General features: G+C 36.3%; 1 pseudogene; it reads left to right on the top strand.

The window, feature by feature from the left end:
• The first annotated feature begins 4,332 nt into the window (after nucleotides 1-4,332).
• The window catches only part of LOC127671769 (vomeronasal type-2 receptor 116-like), a 99,148-nt pseudogene continuing 82,396 nt past the window's right edge, over nucleotides 4,333-21,084 (top strand).

Below are 21,084 nucleotides of genomic sequence, written 5' to 3'. Positions count from 1 at the left end.
AGTGATTGAAGAATGAAAGATTAGTTTGTATTAATTTGAGACAAACAGAACAAGAAGGTTTTACGAATAAATGATATCAAACATTTAATGAAAATACAACACCAATATTTTGAACATTATTCTATGAAATGGACATGGGATAGAGGCTATCTCATGTTCCACATAGCACAACATGGAATCAGATATCTGATTCCTTCCTTTCCAATTTGTATCCCTTTGACCTCCTTATGTTGTCTAATTGCTCTAGCTAGGACTTCAAGAACTATATTGAAAAGATATGGAGAGAGGAGGCAGCCTTGTCTAGTCCCTGATTTTAGTGGGATTGCTTCAAGTTTCTCTCCATTTAGTTTGATGCTGGCTACCGGTTTGCTGTATATTGCATTTACTATCTTTAGATATGGGCCTTGAATTCCTGTTCTTTCCAAGTCTTTTAGCATGAAAGGATGCTGAATTTTGTCAAATGACTTTTCAGCATCTAATTAAATGATCATGTGGTTTTTTTCTTTGAGTTTGTTTATGTAGTGGATTGCATTGATGGATTTCCTTATATTGAACCATCCCTGCATCCCTGGAATGAAGCCCACTTGATCCTGGTGGATGATCATTTTGATGTGTTCTTGGATTCGGTGGGCAAGAATTTTATTGAGTATTTTTCATCCATATTCATAAGGGAAATTGGCCTGAAATTCTCTTTCTTAGTTGGATCTTTGTGTGGTTTTGGTATCAGCGTAATTGTGGCTTCATAGAAGGAGTTGGGTAGTGTTCCTTCTGTTTCTATTTGGTGGAATAGTTTGAAGAGTATTGGTGTTAAGTCTTCTTTGAAGGTCTGATAGAATTCTGCACTGAAGTCATCTGGTCCTGTGCTTTTTTTGGTTGTAAGGCTTTCTATGATGCCTTCTATTTCTTTAGGGGTTATGGGTCTATTTAGATGATCTATTTGATCCTTGTTTAATTTTGGTATTTGGTATCTGTTTAAGATGTTGTCCATTTCCTCCAGATTCTCCAGTTGTGTTGAGTACAGGCTTTTGTAGTAGGATCTGATGATTTTTTGAATTTCCTCAGTTTCTGTTGTAATATCTCCCTTTTCATTTCTAATTTTGTTAATTTGGATACTTTCTCTGTGCCCTTTGGTTAGTCTGGCTAAGGGTTTATCTATCTTGTTGATTTTATCAAAGAACCAGCTCCTGGTTTTTTTTTTATTTTTTTTTTTTTTCTGTGAGTTTTTGTTTTTATTTTTTTTTTTATTCGATATAATTTATTTACATTTCAAATGATTTCCCCTTTTCTAGCCCCCCCACTCCCCGAAAGTCCCATAAGCCCCCTTCTCTTCCCCTGTCCTCCCATCCACCCCTTCCCACTTCCCCGTTCTGGTTTTGCTGAATACTGTTTCACTGAGTCTTTCCAGAACCAGGGGCCACTCCTCCTTTCTTCTTGTACATTTGATGTGTGGATTATGTTTTGGGTATTCCAGTTTTCTAGGTTAATATCCACTTATTAGTGAGTGCATACCATGATTCACCTTTTGAGTCTGAGTTACCTCACTTAGTATGATATTCTCTAGCTCCATCCATTTGCCTAAGAATTTCATGAATTCATTGTTTCTAATGGCTGAATAGTACTCCATTGTGTAGATATACCACATTTTTTGCATCCACTCTTCTGTTGAGGGATACCTGGGTTCTTTCCAGCATCTGGCAATTATAAATAGGGCTGCTATGAACATAGTAGAACATGTATCCTTATTACATGGTGGGGAGTCTTCTGGGTATATGCCCAGGAGTGGTATAGCAGGATCTTCTGGAAGTGAGGTGCCCAGTTTTCGGAGGAACCGCCAGACTGATTTCCAGAGTGGGTGTACCACTGTTTTTTTTTTTTTTTTATTCTTTTTATGGTTCTCTTGGTTTCTACTTGATTGATTTCAGCTCTGAGTTTGATGATTTCTTGTCTTCTTCTCCTCCTGGGTGAATTAGCTTCCTTTTGTTCCAGGGGTTCCAGTTGTTCCGTTAATCTTCTAGTGCATGCTGTCTCGAATTTCTTTTTGGAGGCACTCAAAGCTATGAATTTTCCTCTTAGCACTGCTTTCATTGTGTCCCATAGATTTGTCTATGTTGTGCCTTCAATTTCGTTAAATTATAAAAAAAATATTTGATTTCTTTCTTTATTTCTTCCTTTACCAAGTTATCATTGAGTAGAGTATTGTTCAGTTTCCATGTATATGTGGGTTTTCTGTTGTTTTTATCGTTATTAAATACCAATTTTACTCCATAGTGATCTGATAGGAGGCTTGGGATTATTTCAATCTTCTTATATTTGTTGAGGTCTGTCTTGTGACCAACTATATGATCGATTTTGGACAAGGTACCATAAGGTACTGAGGAAAAGGTATATTCTTTTGCATTGGGATGAAAAGTTCTATATATATCTGTTAAATCCAATTGGATTCCAAAAGAAATGAATGAATGATAAACTGAACAGAAGCTAAGAAATATTTTGTGAGACATAGAAGAACATTTTATTTTACATGCACATACAGCACTGTAGGGTATATCATAAAATTGCAATGCAAAGGTATAACTTAAAGGAAAAAGAAAAAACAACAAAGTCTCCCTTGATAATCAGGAAGGATACAGTTGTGTTTGATGTGCCTTCTTTACACCATGCCAATAATATGGGCTTAAGGCAGAAAGAAATAAAAATCAAGAAATTATTTGTTTTTCAAGGATATGGAAGATTTCCCTGTAGAAAACAAGATGGAGTCTCACCACTCAGTCTTGGCAAAAGCAAATTCAAGTTTATTGAAGGACCTTTAAGTTTGACCTGTAGCCTGGCTATAATGAGCATGATATGGATACTTTCAAATGCTCATGTGTACCCATTTACTTCCAAAAGACTGCCACAGGCCAGGATGCCATTTCCGTAGTAGTCACAGAGTAGAGCCATCCTCCACACACATTCCCAATTCATTTGACATGGTATTACGAACCAATATACAACAGGTATAGAATATCGCAATATCAAGGCTCACAATTTTCACAATCTTCAGGTCTGCAAAAGTACTGAAAATATTCAAATTGACAAAGTCATAATTCAACCAAACTATGAAACAAAATTTTATTCATACTAACTAAGATGGCACACTCAACTTCATAGCAACCATTCAAAAATGGAGATAAAGATTCCACTTAATTCAGTGTGTATAGTATGGGCTTAAAATACTGTACTTCAAAAAATATAAATCAAATTCAATGCTCAATCTGTGTCATTCATTGTAATAAAATCAAGTTATATAAATTAGCGTAACAGACATACATCTGTGTTGTTGCAATGTCATCCATGACAGGTCTGTTTCAAAATAAACACCAAGTAGCCATGGATGAAAAATATAAGGTATATACTAACATTAGCAATACAATTCTCTCTCAGATATGACATGTCAATTTTTTTCATTTCTTTGAGAAAAATGTATGAAATTGCTCTCAAGCTTCTTAATGAGGTGTGAATAGACATCAACAATGAAATGTTTCATCAAATGTCACTGACTGCCAGGAAATGATTATCAGCCAAGACATCAGCATAATAACTCAGTGAATGTCTGCACAAGTACTGATATTGAACAGGATGGGTATGGAATTTTTATAATCCAGGCAGTTTTAGATTTAGCATAATGACATGCTGTCCAGATAATAGGAATCACAATAAGTTTGAAGATATTTTGTAAAAACTAGCAGCATACAATAGTATATAAACAACAGAGAGAACGTTCAATTCCTGGTCCAATATTTTATGTGAGCTTGCACTTCCTTACACTAGACAGTGGAAGACATAATGTCCCATGATTCTTATAAAAGTGTGAATGATATGGAACTTTTATGACCTTCTAACTTCTTGTCTATGGAAGTTCTGTTGAAATTTATTGTGTTCGTACATATGGCTGTTGACATATATTCTGGAACAAGCTGTCCTTGGGAATTATGCCATGCATATGAATGAAATCATAGCACCTGAGGATGGACAAAATGATCTCCAAAACATGTTTTCAGAAATACGAATGACATCATGGCACCTGAGGATGGAGTACGTGATCTCCAAAACATGTTTTCAGAAATGTTTTGATCAAAAGTTTTCGGACCTCAGATGTAGAAATTGAGGCCAGATTTTACTCAGTGTATCCAGGGAGAATGACATAGGATGAATGGAAAGCTACAGTGAATATAATTAAGTGGATCTCCAGACAGCAGCAGCCTTAAAACAGACAATTAGTTGTAAATGTCTGTGTGATGTTTGTCTGCATAAGAAACGGATTTCACAACTGCTCCATCAGAGAGCCTAGACATGAAGAAGCTGTGCGCTTTCACTACTTAATTTTTACTCCTGAAGTTTTCTCTCATTTTGTGCTGTTTGACAGAACCCATTTGCTTTTAGAGGATAAAGAATATTGAACAGAATGATGTAGGTTTGAAAAATGATTGTGGTTTTTACCTTTGGGCAATCGAGGGACATATTGAAGAGAATCTATATAATAAAATTATTGATTTTAGGTAAGTCATTAACTTTATTTACTGCAACAATGTGTTAAATTAGAAACATTTAACTGTGTACAAAAACTGTGTGGTTCTGTCCTGTTCCTCCCCCTATAACTTTAGAAACTGCTGAAAATTAACTATTACACCAATAATTATTTAACAGTTTCAAATGTGTCATTTCTTAGTTTAGCTTTAATATATTGTGCTCCATTCTCAATGATGGAAAATGAGTATTGATTCTCTCTTTTGAGTTTTTGTTGATAGCATATATTGAAAGCTGTTTCTTCATCTGCCATGAATTCACAATTCCTTTCCTTTTTAAGAGTTCATTTTGAAGAGACTGCATCAGTGCCTATATTAAATTGCCTGCCAGTGATTCCTCTAGGTGCATACATATAAATGCCTTCATAAATGGTTATCTAACTTGGGTCTCTAACAGTTGGGCATATATTATTTCATTGAAATATTTGTGTATGTGTTGCTCTACTATACATGCTTAGAAGTACAACATTATATACATATTTGTGAAAATACATATACTTTGCATTATAAAATAGTTCTTAAATGAGGCCCTCATTCATGAGGCTTATTTAAAGAAATTTATTTAGAAATTTAGCATGTCTCTTAGTGTAATCTTTACTGCGAATGAAATTTTAAGTTTCAAATATCTCCCTTAATCATCACTATGCCTTGTTTTAGAATACCAGCAAGATGTTTTGAGTTTTATCTGGTAATGTTTTTTGCCACTGAGGAGATCAATGAGAATCCTTACCTTTTACCCAATATGACTTTGATGTTCACCATCACTGTTGGTTCTATTCAAGATACATTGGGACTTCTGGATAGTCTATATTCACAACCAAACAATAGCATGTATTTTACTAATTATGTCTGTGCAAACTATAAACTTTGTGATGTACAGTTTACTGGACCATCATGGAAAACATCTGCTAAACTGGCATTTCATTCTTGGTCACCAAATGTAAGAATGTGTTACCCTGAATGAGTCAACAACATTAAATTCCATTTAAAAATGTCAACAAGAAAACATTGACAGCATGCATTTATGAGTGTCCTACTTCTCTCTCTTTCTCTCTCTCTCTCTCTCTCTCTCTCTCTCTCTCTCTCTCTCTCTCTCTCTCTCGAAATATATATATATCTGTGCCACACACACACATACTGCATGTATAATATAGTGATATATATCACTATATATGTATCACTATATATATATATATATATATATATATATCACTGGACATTTATTTATACACACACACACACACACACACACACACACTAAGGAATTAAATAATCAAATCACATATGTACTGGATAAACAGGCAAAAACTGTGTTCAAGGAAATTGAGACTTGTCAGAAATAGTTTAGAGTCTAAAAGAAAGAAAATATATGTTATTTATAATATAATCACACTATCCTCAATAGGAGATTGGAATGGTAAAGAACATTATTTATATATAATTCCAAATATACTAATAATCATATTCTTCATGTGGATGTATCATCCTCTCATCTAAACTCTTTACGTTTTCTTTGACCATTTAGTCCTAACCTAAGTGACCATGACCAGTTCCTGATGTCCATCAGATAGCCAGCAAGGACACACATTTACTCCATGGCATGGTCTCCATGATGCTTCATTTCAGATGGACTTGGATAGGACTGGTCATGTCAGATGATGACCAGGGCATTCAGTTCTTTCAGATATAAGAGAAGAAATGCAAAGGTATGGGATCTGTTTAGCTTTTGTGAATGTGAGCCCAGAAACCATGCAGATATACATGACAAAGGCTCTTATATATGATAAACAAATTATGACATCTTCAGAAAAGGTTGTTATCATTTATGGTGAAAGGAACTCCACTTTAGAAATCAGCTTTAGAAGATGGGAATATTTAGGTGCTCAGAGAATCTGGATCACAACTTCACAATGGGATGTTATCACAAATAAAAAGAAATTCAACCTGGATTTCTTCCATGGGACTGTCACTTTTGCACACCACAGCGGTGAGATGCCTAAATTTAGGAATTTTGTGCAAACTATGGACACTGACAAATACCCAGTAAACATTTCTGAGTCTATGCTTGTGTGGAATTATTTTAATTGTTCAATCCCTAAGAACAGAAAGAAAATGGAACATTTTAAATTCAACAACACATTGGAATGGACAGCACTGCACAAATATGACATGGCCCTGAAAGAAGAAGATTACAATTTGTACAATGCTGTGTATGCTGTGGCCCACACTTACCATGAACTCATTCTTCAACAAGTAGAGTCTCAAAATCCAGAAGAATTCAAAGGAATATTTACTGACTGTGAGAAGGTCAAGTTTCTGACATTTCATTATGCTTAGATATATCAATTTGATCTTTTAAATGGACCCAGAGACACACATGTACATTTGTTATGAATTAGTCTCTCAGTGGAAAGATTTTTACACTGCAAAACTCCCTAATTGTTTTTTCACATGGATGAATATCATGCACAAGGGAAACATTTGATAGGAAACAATATTTTTTTATGATATTCCTGAGTTTCGTGAAAACATGTCTCAACATTTCATCAAACAATTTCAAAAGTTAAAAAAGGAGCTGATAGTTTTAATATAAAAGCTTTAAGTGATGACTAGACTAGAATAATTTTCTAAAGAGTACATTTTCAAGAATCAGTACATGTGCTGTAACTAATAGTTACTCATTTAAATTAACAATGATTAACAAAATCACAAATGATTAAGACTATATATGTTATTAAGTTTCATTTTATCTCATATTTTTTATTGTCTATAAATGAGAGACCGAAAGACATTCTTTATTTTCACACACATTCAGAATTCCCCTTCATTTGTACACATGTGGCTACATTTACAAAAATGTATATTTTTGACTAACATGAACACATGCACACACACCATGTTACTTGTTATATGCTAATCATTTTTCTAGCACATTCTACCATCAAACATGGAATATTATATAAATTTTTAGTATCGATGGAGGATATTCTATTTTACTACACGAGAATACTTCAATACAGCTCTTTTGTTAACATCCTTAAGGAATTAGCAGAAATTCTCAATTTTGCTTTTCCTGTGTGATACCCATATGTAAGCATCTAATGGTGCATCTCATTTAGATGTCTTCCGTGCTGAAGACCAGGGTGTTTACTAACCCTGTTGGAGAACTGGTGAATCATAGGGAAAATCAGTGTGCAGAATATGATAATTTCATCATTTGGAATTTTCCACAAGGCTTTGGATTTAAAGTGAAAATAGGAAGCTATTTTCCTTGCTTCCCACAGATGCAACAACTTCACATATATGAAGATTTGGAGTGGACCACAGGAGGAACTCCAGTGCGTATACCACAAATTTTAAATGTTTTCAAGATATCTATATTTTTAAATATGAGGCACTGAAATAATATTTCTGTGGTTAGGATCAATTGCTACTCTTTCAGAAGGCCATGCTCACCAAAATCTGGTACCTCTCAACTCCATGTAAATCTCATCATAGCAATCAAAGGCCTCTGAATTCCATGTTCAGTTGCACCCATAGGCCTATTCACCACACACTACAGGGGTGTGTGTGTGTGTGTGTGTGTGTGTGTGTGTGTGTGTATAAAATGAAAAATTTTAACTATATGTAAAACATGGAATTTTCTTATTTTGTGAGAACATATTTATAGCCTAATTAAGCATTGCATGTGTTCATTAACAGAAATCTTTCTCTAGATTCAAGGTATATATACACATATATGTATATATATAATTGGTTATTTTATTTACTTACACTTCACATGTTATCCCACTATGCCACTTACTAGAGTCCCTTCTTCTGTGGGGGATTGACTTATCTGGCATCACTGGGAGGAGAGCCCCTTGGTCTTGTGAAGGCTCAATGCCCCACTATAGGGAAATGCTAGAGTGATGAGGCAGGAGGCTCATAAATGCAGGGGAAGGGGTTAAGGAATAGGAGATTCAAGTATTTTTTTAAACTTCATTAATTTTAAGACAGTCTTAAACAACACTTCCTATTCATCAAACTACTTTTGCTTGACTTACCCTACCTTCTTTCTCCATACACCTCAGTATTCTGATTTTTTTATTTGTAAATCATGGGAGAAAACTGATTCATCCTTTTGGATGAATCAGTTTAGGAAGGAAATGTTTTTAATTGCTATATCCTGAAAGTTAAATATATAATATTACATGATGTAGAAAATACTGTGTGACTTCAGGGAAATACAAAATATTAATGTGCCTGAAATTGTTAAGAAATATTGGTTAACAGAGGAATATTTACAGCCTTATCTGTTAATGTCCCCTATATCTATTTATGGGTCATTATACATATTATGTATAAATGAACTACACAAACACAAACACACACATGTACACACCCTTTCTCTTATAAACACACATATTATATATTATTTATATATTGTCTCAGTTTCCCTCCTGCTTGTGTAGTGTGCCATGTACTGCTGGATTTAGGAAAATTCATCAGAACGAGACAGCAGACTGTTGCTTTGATTGTGTTCAGTGCCCAGAAAATGAGGTTTCCAATGAAACATGTACATGCTTGCATGCAGAAAGAAATGCTGATTTTGAATCGTTCTCTTTCCAAACAATAACTATTATATGGCCTACATGGAAAATGAAGTTCTAAAATCTCTGTTTTTCAGAATTTAATCAGTTACATAATGTGAACTTCTTTTGGACCTAGCAAGTAACTTGCAATATCTTCCACAAACAATCCATTTCTCTCACAATATGTTGGTTGCTGATTTTATACTATGCAGAAAACTTTTAGGAGGACATGCAGTGTGCCAGTTTTTAAAGACAAAACTATGAGCATAGAGCTTCAAGAATGAAAATATTCCTTTAGAGGCTGGGCAGTGGTGGCACACGTTTATAATCCCAGCACTCTGGGAATCAGAGGCAGGCAGATTTCAGAGTTCGAGGCCAGCCTGGTTTACTGAGTGAGTCCTAGGACAGTCAGGGCTACACAGAGAAACCCTGTGTCTGAAAAACCAAATCCAAAAAACCAAAAAAAAAAAAAAAAGAAAAAGAAAATATTCCTTTAGGCAAACATTACTTGCAAGAGTAATTGTATGTTCTTGTTCCTAGGTAGAGATACAGACATATGGCACAACCCAAAAAGCAAAGTACCTAATGCATTTTGTCAACTGAGATCAATAATTTTATGTGCACACTACCCTTGTCTGTGAATAGTGATTTTATGGTTTCAAGAATTGAAAAATCTGAGATCACGCATATTATTATTTATCATATTTTTATTATATTTTGTTTAATGTATAATTTTTTCAATTCCATTCCTTATCATGGTGTTTTGTTTCAACACAAAACGCAGGTAAATACAGAGCAATATTAAGTGAGTGGTCCCTGCAGCAAGAAGGAATAGATGAGATTTTCAATACCAAATTATTTTTTGATATATCATCTGAATACTACAAATACACAATTATTAACTAAATAATTATTATATCTTATGAGGTTTTATTGTTGTTTTTTTACCATCAGATATGGAACAATGTGTGAGGTGTCCAGATGATAAGTATGCCAACTTGGAGCAAACCCACTGCCTCCAAAGAGTTATGTCATTTCTGGCTTATGAAGATCCATTGTGGATAGCTCTATGCTCCACAACTCTGTTCTTCTTGGCCATCACAATTCTAGTACTCTTCACTTTTGTGAAGTACAAGGATACGCCTATTGTGAAGGCAAATAGTCTCATTCTCAGCTACATCCTGCTCATCTCACTAGTCTTCTGTTTTCTCTGCTCATTGCTCTTTTTTGGACATCCCAACCAGGCCACCTGCATCCTGCAGCAGACCACATTTGGAGTATTTTTCACAGTGGCTGTTTCTGCAGTGTTGGCCAAAACATTAACTGTGGTCAAGGCTTTCAAGCTCACTACTCCAGGGAGAAGGATGAGAGGGATGCTGATATGGGGGGCACCTAACTTGGTCATTCCCATTTGTACCCTGATCCAACTTGTTCTCTGTGGCATCTGGTTGGCAACATCTCCTCCCTTTATTGACAGAGATATACAATCTGAGCATGGGAAGATTGTCATTATTTGCAACAAAGGCTCAGTCATTGCCGTCCATGTCGTCCTAGGATATTTGGGTTCCTTGGCTCTGGGAAGCTTCACTGTGGCTTTCCTGGCTAGGAACCTTCCTGACAGATTCAATGAAGCCAAGTTCCTAACTTTCATCATGCTGGTGTTCTGCAGTATCTGGATCACATTCCTCCCTGTCACCATAGCACCAGGGGGAAGATCATGGTGGTTGTGGAGGTCTTCTCCATCTTGGCTTCTAGTGCAGGTTTGCTAGTTGTATCTTTGTCCCCAAATGTTATATTATTTTAGTTAGACCAGATTCAAATATTACACATAAGTACAAAAGTAAATTGCTTCATTGAAACTTTCATAGAATGAAAATGTTAGATGATACTCAACAGATTTTTCTTTGTATTAATCAAAGTAGAATTTAATCAGTTAAAAACTTAAGTAATAAACAAATTTGAACTTGCAAATAGGACAGCACTGGTCACTGTGATACCAGTTAACGAAGTATGGTGGAACATGGTTTCATTCATAAGTACTCAATCCTGAAGATATTGAGAACTAGGAATGTCTATTGAGGAGTGATTCCCATTGTTTTTACCTGTGGTTTTGGATGTAAGCAATGTAATAAATTAAGCATTGATATAAGGTGACGGTACTGACTGTGGACTCTAGATATTCTTGGAGTTATACGTAAGAAGACTGCAGAGAACAATGACATGAAGCCAGTAATCAACACTATTCCACATGCATTCATCGAATGCCTACATACAATTTCATGTCTTGGCTACATTCAATATACTGTGACCCAGGTACATGAGAAAATAAACAATTTTTGCACATGTTTCTTTTCAGTCATGGTGTTTGTACAGCAACAGCATCTAAGACATCACCTAAATGGTAAATTGCCTCCATTGAGATTTAGAATATCATAGATTCCTGATGCAATAAATGACACTTATTTGAAAAGAGAAGTAAGAGTGAATGTTAGTAGATTGTAAAGCACAGTGACACTATTGCATGTGAGAGCACAGAATCGCTGGACTTTGGAATAGCTTTACAATGAACTAGGAAGATATTAAGAATATCAAATAACCTACAATGAAGGGAACATTTTATGAAGAGGACAAGGAGATTCAGGTTGGGGTTGCAATATTATTCTCTGTAAATTCATGGGAAAAGACACAATTTTATTATGAAATGAAAGTGCTTCATTAAGTGAGAAAATCCACTAATGAAAATGTCTCACACAAAACCTTTACCACAATAAGGTCATTGAATTTGATGGACACATAAATCACTCTAGATGAAGGGTGTCATCATACATTTTATAAAAGTACGAGTACTGAAGATTACATCCATTTAATATTACACACACAAACATGCATATACAAATACATCCACATTATTATCTCTTTACATCAGGTGATAAAGGTCAGTATCATTTTTCTCCTAACGTACTGTTTGCTGCATTATCTTTTAAATATTATTTAGTAGTTTATTTTTGACATTGTCATTTAATTTCTTTTTGTTTACATTTCCTGTCTCCAAAACACTCTTTGTACCACTCCCTGCACTCCTAAACGCACATGGCCTCTTATCTCATTTATTCTTCCTGAATGCGTATATTTTTGCATACACATTTATATTTTGAACTATAAATTCAAGAGAATGTAAAATTGCATTTATTTCTTGTTCTGATAAAGTCACATAACACTAAATTCACTCTTAATAACATTCTGCTATACATAAATATCAGGGTCTTGATGACCCAACATCAGAGAGCTTTCCTTCTGTAGATGATAGAAACAAATACAAATACAAATACCCTCAGACAGACAATTTTTAGAATGTGAAAGAATTTGGAACATACATTCACAAATGAGATGACTCCATAAACTCCCTTCCTCAGGACTCAGTAAACACTGTGGAAGGATTGTTAGTAGTGTTATCCATGCCAGAGGGGATGGAGAACACCCACCATGGAAAACAGGACTTCTAAAACAAGAAAGAGAGATGCACATATGAAATTACAGAGAATGTGGCAGCATGCACAGGGCCTGCATGGTTCTGTTCAAAATAGGGTCTCAGTATTGAGAGGGAAATGGAACTGCACCCCCATTCCAATTCAGTTGATAGTAATTTACAAAAATAAATATTAATTGTTTTTATAATATAAAATGCTTTACGAAATGAAAGATGACACTATACATTAGCATCTACCCCAAGAAGTTGTTGGGGATACTATCCTATATGTAGAAACCATTTTCCAGAAACATGATGGCCACCAGATAAATGAAAAAAAAATGAGACATTAAAATTCATGTCCAAATTATCAATGATTAAACAAACTTGCTTTCCTGTATGATTTACAAGAATTCCTTTTGTGATTGTAAATTTTTGTTTAGGATTGGACTACCAAAATCACATTTAAAAGGAAAAAAATAATTGTCACAGAAAATGTGGCCATGCTTAATTGAAGAAGCAAAACACACATGTGAAATTTTATCCCTACAGACTCCTGATGCTTCCCTCTAAGTAGTCAGCAATCAGTCTGACATTAAAATAGCTGTTACTAGGGAGAATAAAATCTCATCATATAATACAGTATTATTGAAGTGCTATCACAGGGATGATTTTTCTCAAATGCCATCTTTTGCTTTCTTTAAGTCTGCAGCTTATTTGGTCTTATTTAACAGTTTAGTTGGTATTGCGATGCAACACTCTTGCATTTACCACAGATGCCTTGTCTTTGCCATTTTTTTCTATTTTCTCTCAATTACCTTTACTTTACCTGCTTGTTCTGTTGCAGTCATCAGAAAGATATTATTTTAATATAATGGAGAAATGGAGACAATTATTATTTTACCATTATTATTTTATTATTTTTATTATTTAATTATTATTTTATTCTCTTTTTATTATTGTCATTTTAATTATTATCATTATTTTACTATTATTGCCATTTTAATTATTAGTTTATTAATGTCATTTTAATTGTTATTATTTTTACTTATTATTATTATTGCCATTTTAATTATTTTTCATTTAAATTATTATTATATTATTTTATTATTACTTTTATTATTATTAATTATTGGCATTTAAATTATGATATTATTATTTTCACTTGAATTATTATTATTATATTATCATTATTTACTACTGTCGGCTTATTATTATCATTATATTTTTCCTTTTTATTAACCATTTTTTAAGTTTACATCTCAGATGATCACCTACTTCCCTCTTTCCCCTTCACACACTCCCCATCCCATCCCCCTCACCTCTGTCTCCACCCACCCACCCACACCTGCCTCACTGGTCTAGCACTGCCCTACACTGGGGCATTGAGCCCCACAAGACCTAGGCCTCCTCTCCCACTGATGCCAGATAAGGCCATCCTCTGCTACATATGCAGCTGGAGCCCTGGGTCCCTCCCTGTGCACTCTTTGGTTAGTGGTTTAGTCCCTGGATGCTCTGTCTGGTCTGGTTAGTTGATATTGCTCATCCTATTGTGTTGCAATCCACTTCAGCTCCTTCAGTCCTTCCCCTGACTCTTCTGCCTGCTTAGTGTACTATTCATCCATGGGATGTTTTTGAGGCAGTTCTCTATCAAATAAATGCTACTTACTGTCACTATCGCTAAGCTTGGTAAGTCCTTTACATCACAAATTCTACTCTTCTACATCTCAGTTTAATATGGCAGTGCTCCCCAATATACTGTCATTTTAACAGTTCTACAAAATTAACTGCAGGAGGAACTTACTCCTACATGGTCAGTGCTGAGGGCAGAACTTGTATAAGAATCAAGGGAAACTAGGGCAGTCCATGTTTGTCATCCTGCCCATGACATTTCTCAAAGTTAGTCCCTGGTTCAAATGTTTGGAGCAGATTCCGCCCTGGTAGTGAAGTTATTCAGAGGTTACCACCTGATGTACCAAATAAGGAGCACCACAAGGAAACTCAGAGGTGGCCACATCTGGCTACTTATGACTGATGCTTCCCATACAGCCCCAGGGAGGACCCACAACTACATCTCCAGTGCTCATCCACATTCTCCTCATTATGGGCAGAGACCTGTGCTCAACATGTCTCAAAACCAGAACTTACTTGAGGTTACCACACAGCACCGAAGAGCAACACTCAAAGCAGGACACAGAAAATCTTTCAGGCCTGTTACTCCAAAACAAACTTCATCATGACACCAGGAAGAACCCTCCTCTTAGTCTGATTGGCAGGTCTGCCTGGTGTCCTTGACTGGCCAGTGAGTCTTACCCCTCCTCAAGGTTAGAGTATGCTTCCAGTGCTGGGCCAGACCTTTCATATATTTCAGGTCAGGTTTGCAAGTCCATAGCATTTGTTTCTGTCCTCCAAGATCCCCATCCGTCTGTACTCCCACACAGCACTGGAGGACACACCATTGCAACTGAGGGTGTTCAGCTTCTTTCCACTCCTCCCCTTTGTGGGCAGTGATCATGCTTTCATCATGACCTGTCTTCATAGCTTGCTTGAGAATTCCCTACAGCAAATCCCCTTCTTCTTCCTAAAATCAAGGAGGATAGCCTGTTACTTGACTTGCATGGGTGATATAAAGCTGGCACATCAGTGGAATGATTCCTAGGCTATTAAAATTAAAGAGGGATTTTAGGAATCACGTGTTTTGAAATGCAAGTTCATACAAGTCCTTTCCATGATATGATAGGCATGAAACAACTCCGGGAGAAAACCAGGAAACAGATGACATTGTGGAACACTATTGCTAATCAGCACATCTTTCTCAATGGCAAGATGGGGAAAAATTACACAGTAGTGTTAGCACAGATTCTCTAGATCAACAGATCTCAAAGAGTGAGTGAATTTTTATGTGTATGTAGAAAGAAGATTTATTAAAATGTCCCAAAGACAGTTGTTCTCTTCTTCAAATAATGGCTGTCTGTCAAGGGAAACTTAAAATTCTAGGACTTATCTTCTGGGGAAAAGGAGCTGCAATTCTCCTGAGCTCAGCATGAAGACAGAATACAAAACTCCTATTTCCTAAAGTTGCTCTTTAAAGTTAATATCTTGGGCATCTTTTCCCTTGTGGGTCAGATTGATACCTCTACTGCACCTGAGGAATGGGCTATGCAAGCTATTCACCTTGATTACAGGAAGAGGAAGGCTGTGCTGTGAAGAAAGCACAGGTCTGAATTTAGGTCCTGTAAGGTGCAGGGTCATTGCTCACAAGGGGAGGAGCTTAGTAGCCTGAGCTGGAAGAGTGGGCCTTCCCCAAGGCCTGGGTGGTGTGAGAGTCCTCTTGCAAGGAAGGAACAAATGCTAAGGGATTGAAAACCACTCCTATGTTCTGGAAAAAAGTTTGGCCCTGAACTAGAAGCACACTTTAACCTTGAAGAGTGGTAAGGCTTATTGGCCAATCCAGACCTCCAGGAAGACTTGTCATTCAAAGAAAGAGGCGGGATATTCCGCGTACCTTTCTTCAAGTTCCCTGTGGCTGTGCAAGCCAGGATAGTTCATTGTATCCTGCTCTGAGCGCTGCTGTTCAATGCTGTGCTGTGTGGGGACCTCAGAGAAGCTCTGAAATCAAGAAATGGTAAGCACAAGATATCTGCCCACAGTGGGGAGGTAGCTGAGCAGTGGGTGCTGGGGTGGAGGGGCCTACCAGGGTTGGGTGGGAAATATCAGCTAGATGTATTTGTGAGGTTTCTAGTGGTGCTTCTTACGTGCTAAATCAGTCAGTGACCTCTAAATATCTTCCCTATCAAGGGTGAATCTTCCAAAATCATTTGGTTTGCTTTTAGAAATATCATGGCTGCTTTCTTTTTATTCTGCAGCTCGTTACCAAAACATTTTGTGTTTTACACTATACACTGATAGGGCTGATATGAATCTTATAGGTCTATTTTAACATGTGACTGGTGTTTGTTTTCTTTTGTTTTGTTTGCACTATTCCTATTTCTTTACATGTATAGTGTTTGAATATTGCATGGCATGGGGACTTTTTTTTTGTTTCAATCTATTAGATATTTTGGATGCTTCGTGTACCTTAATAGGAATCTTTCTCTTTAGTTTAGAAATTATTCATTTATAATTTCATTAAAACTATTTTCTTGACCTTTGAGCTGATATTCTTCTTCTATTACAGTCAATTGTAGTATTTGCTTTTGGTTTGTTGCAGTGTTCCTGGTTATTTAGTGCCAGGAAACTTTTAGACTCCAAGTAATTTTTGACCAATAAGTACAGTTATTCTATTTATCTTCCTTTCCCTGTTCGGTGTGTGAATCTTGCCTTTGTAGTGGTCAATGTGCAGGCAATTTCAATGGCCTGCACTCCAAAACTTAGCACCTGCTTAAATCATTACCTGCCTCCATCAACTGCTGTTGTTGTCAGATGTGCTTTATATACATGGAGCACTAGCTTCAGCTGCTCTCTATATTTGTTCCCTGTTTCTGTTCTCTACACACACACCCTGTATAGTCTTTCTCTACTCTCATCACACTCTTTCTGCTCCCTGTGTGTGTTCCAGTCTGCAGGTCCTCTTGTGTACCTCTATCCCTTCCCAAGTTCTCACTCCTGTCCTTTCCACAAAACATCCTCTATTGTACCAGATCTCTTGCATGCTTTAATTTTTGAGGATCTGCTGTGACAGGATACCTTGGATTACTTGGTGATATATTTCCCTGACTTATCTTCATTATGTTCCAATGCTGATGTATAAGTACCTGGGTTTGTGGTGATAATAGGTCTAGATACTGATCTCTGGGTTTGTCTTGTTTGGGTGGTAATTTTATTCCTGAATTGCTGTTGCTGTCTGAATTTTCACTGGATATTGGCTAAGTGTCGCCCCTTTTACTTACCTGTTTTGTGGACATGTTCAAAACAGAATGCTTGCTCATGTTGAAAGCTGGAAGAAATGACAGGCAGGAAGATACGATCTTAGCAATCCACCAGGAGACATAGTTAGGGAAGAGGGTAAGCTGTCGCTGGTGTTTGTACAGTGCTAGGGACAACTTTGTAAAATGCATGTGAGATAAATAGTGTAGCAAATTTTATGGAAACCCTTCTGTGTCTCGTGGCAGGCATGACATGTGGTTGAGCAAGAAGTGTACATTCCTGTGTACTAGAAGAGAAAAGTGTATCCTGTACCGTTGTATGTCAGAAAGATATTACTTGCTTTCTGATTTTAAAAGTTTGACATTCAATATATTGCCTTGAGTGTCAGAAGACACTTTAGACATTTGAACTGTATAGGCACTCCTGCAGACTATTAGGATCACTGTAGACTGAATACATTTTCATCATAGGATGAACATAGGCCTATAGTATCCAAGGTCAGAATGAAGTTGATTGGGTCCCCTGGGTATCCCCACAACGTGGGGATTCACGTTTCTGCTGGGTTAAGTGCATCCTCTCACACTGAGGCCAGGCAATGTAGTCCACTTAAAGTAACAGATACCAAAGGTAGGCAGCAGCATTAGGGACAGACCCTGTCCTAGGTGTTGAAGGATCCTCATGAAGACTAATCTGAAATTCTGGTAGCTACGTGCTAGGGGTCTTAGTCCAGCCTGTGTCTGCTATTTGCTTGGTGGCCCAGTCTCTCTGTCTCCCCATGGCTAACGATTTCTTGAATCTTCTAGACTACATGTGGAGTTCCTACCATCTTCAAGGCCTTCTATCCTTCCCCAACCATTCCTTAAGTGTCTCCAAGGTCCATCCCTTGTTTCACTGTGGTTCTCTGCATCTATTTCAGTCAGCTGCTGGGTGAAGCCTCTCATTGGACATTTATGAAAGTCTCCTGTCTGGGAGCATAACATTGTATCCATAATAATATTAAAGATTGGAGATTGCCAATAAGGTGTGTCTCCAGTTGGGCGAGTTTTCATTGGGCATTCCCTCATTCTGTGCTCCAGGTGTGCCCCTGCTTTTCTTTTAGATGGGACAAATTTTGTTCTGTGTGTCTACTGTGCTGTAGTTGAAATTGATCCTTCAGGTTTCTTCTCATGTTCCATACAGTCAATATTTGGACTCTGTCCCTAAATCACATAAGATGCTTTAGCCCCATTTGCGTTTAATGTTAATCAATTTTAGAAGCCTGGTGGTTTAATTTTTTATTTAGTTCCTTTGTTTTTGTTTTCAAGATAAAATATCTCTGTGAAATCCTTCCTGTCCTGATACTCGGTATAGGAACGACATAAGCCACCTGACACGGTTTTGTACAATAGGAATATGCTTTTGTGCAACTTTTAATCCTCATGTTTCACTTTGAAATTTGGACAAATAGATAGGTTATATTCTATTTCTCAAGTTGATATATGTTCATTACATCAATACTACCTGAGGCTTCAGAGTCCTTGGATTCCAGGTGTATGATGTACTCCCTCATACTTGTGATTGTTCTGAAATGTTTGAATAGAGAGTATTTTGCTTATGTGTATGAATATGAATATCATATATCTCTTCTTTACTGTTGTCATAAGGTAGCGTCAGAACTCTTGATCTTGAAGTAATGAATAGATGTTGGTCCCTATGCTTATGTGAGAAATTGATGAACACAATGTGGAAGACAGCTAGAGCTTTCCACTGCTGAGCTCTCTCTCCGGCCCTACATTGCTTATCTATGACCAACATTTATATTACTATATTTTCATCTGTACATTTGTAACTGTTTAAGCATTCATTCCCTTTTAGCAAAAATTTATTAATGTTATAGTTTAAACTGTTGCACTTCATGTTTCTACAAGATGAATACAGATATGAAGTAAATGTATAATTCTTTGTGGTAAATTTTAGTAAATAGCTATGAGTTCTCTATATTTTGGTTTCCTTGGTTGATTTTTGTAGGGGTTGAGGATCTTAATATATAACATTTGTTCCCCTAGAACGCGTTACTTAGGCCATGTCAGCATCCAGCTTTATGACATATACCTGCATGCACCTCTGTGATCGAAGAAATGGGCAAATATACCCAGTTTGCCCATCACTTTTGTACTTAGTATTTGTTCATACAATTTTCAGATGTGTGAGCAGTATTTTGGAAGTTTTCCATGCATTTCTCTCTCAATTGGCATTTCTCTGCATGGCTATATCCTATTCAAAGTGTTCAAAAGCAACACAGATGAATCTTATAATTGATGTTCCTTCTAAAACGACAGAGTGATTGTAAATTCTGAGTCATAATAAAAGTGGAGCAAGTACCAATTTTGTTTTATTTTGTATTGTTTTTTTATTTTTCAAGACAGGGTTTCTCTGTATAGCCCTGGCTCTCCTGGAACTTACTCTGTAGACCAGGCTGGCCTCGAACTCAGGAATCCACCTGCCTCTGCCTCCCAAGTGCTGAGATTACAGGTGTGTGCCACCACCGCCTGGCGCAAGTGCCAAAATTATATGAATATATGTTCGAGGAAGCATGCATTTCCTTTACATTGACGTTAATATCATGCTTTGTGTTGTACACATGTATGGGATATTTAGGATGCAGTGACTTTGGATGATGTGCATGTGAACTTCACTGAGGAAGAGTGGAATTTGCTGGATCATTCTCAGAAGAATCTCTACAAAGATGTGATGTTGGAAACATACTTGAACCTCAATGCTATAAGTAAGACTGTTACTTTTTTCTAAAGGTAACAAATGATTATTGGTTATTGATGATCTTCTATTATTTTAATTGTGAATAATGAAGATTGAGCTGAATATTCAGTTTCACTAAATTTTCACCTTAAATTTAATGGTGAATTCACAGTGCCATGAATTTTTCCTAATTTTCAATTGTATATCATTCATTTTCTGTTACTGTGTTTTAGGCTATAACTGGGAAGACAATCATCTTGAAGAACATTTTCACAGAAGTAGCAGACATGAAAGTAATATTCATGTGGAAGATGATACAAACTTACCTCTGAGGTATTTTTTGTATCTTTTGGAATCTCCAATGAAAAGCGAGAGTGTGAAATAACAATCCTTTAAGTGTAGTTGTGATTATAATATTCTTACAAAAGCATCTACCTCAAGATCCGATATCTGATTTGTGTATCCATTTGATAAGTAGCTGCGTCAGAGCTGTGCTGTGGACCTGCCAATCTGTATAGTCTCATAGTACTTAGATATTGCATATTGAATAGTGATAAATTTATATCCTAAACATTCAAGTAAGCAAAGAGTCCCTAGTAAAAGTGGTGATACTCATATTCTTGTAGAAATATGGTTAAGTTTTTTGAGATGTCATTTTATGAGAATCAAGAATGTTGTTGTGGAGAAACATTAATATATATTGCACATGTTATGAACAAAAATTCAAACAGTGTTAAAGCAATGTGTAAATCTTGCATTTGTCATTCTTTTTTGAAAAATTAGGTATATTATGTGTCCCAATTGATAAAAACTATATGAGCATAGCGATATTGAAAGAAGCAACATAAATTTTTTGTTCTTAAACAATGAGAATATA

The sequence above is a fragment of the Apodemus sylvaticus genome, chromosome 21, assembly GCF_947179515.1.
Source record: "Apodemus sylvaticus chromosome 21, mApoSyl1.1, whole genome shotgun sequence".
NCBI classification, from domain to species: Eukaryota; Metazoa; Chordata; class Mammalia; order Rodentia; family Muridae; genus Apodemus; species Apodemus sylvaticus.
The sequence above is the reverse complement of the archived record's forward strand: the minus strand, read 5'-3'. Positions and strand labels throughout refer to the sequence as shown.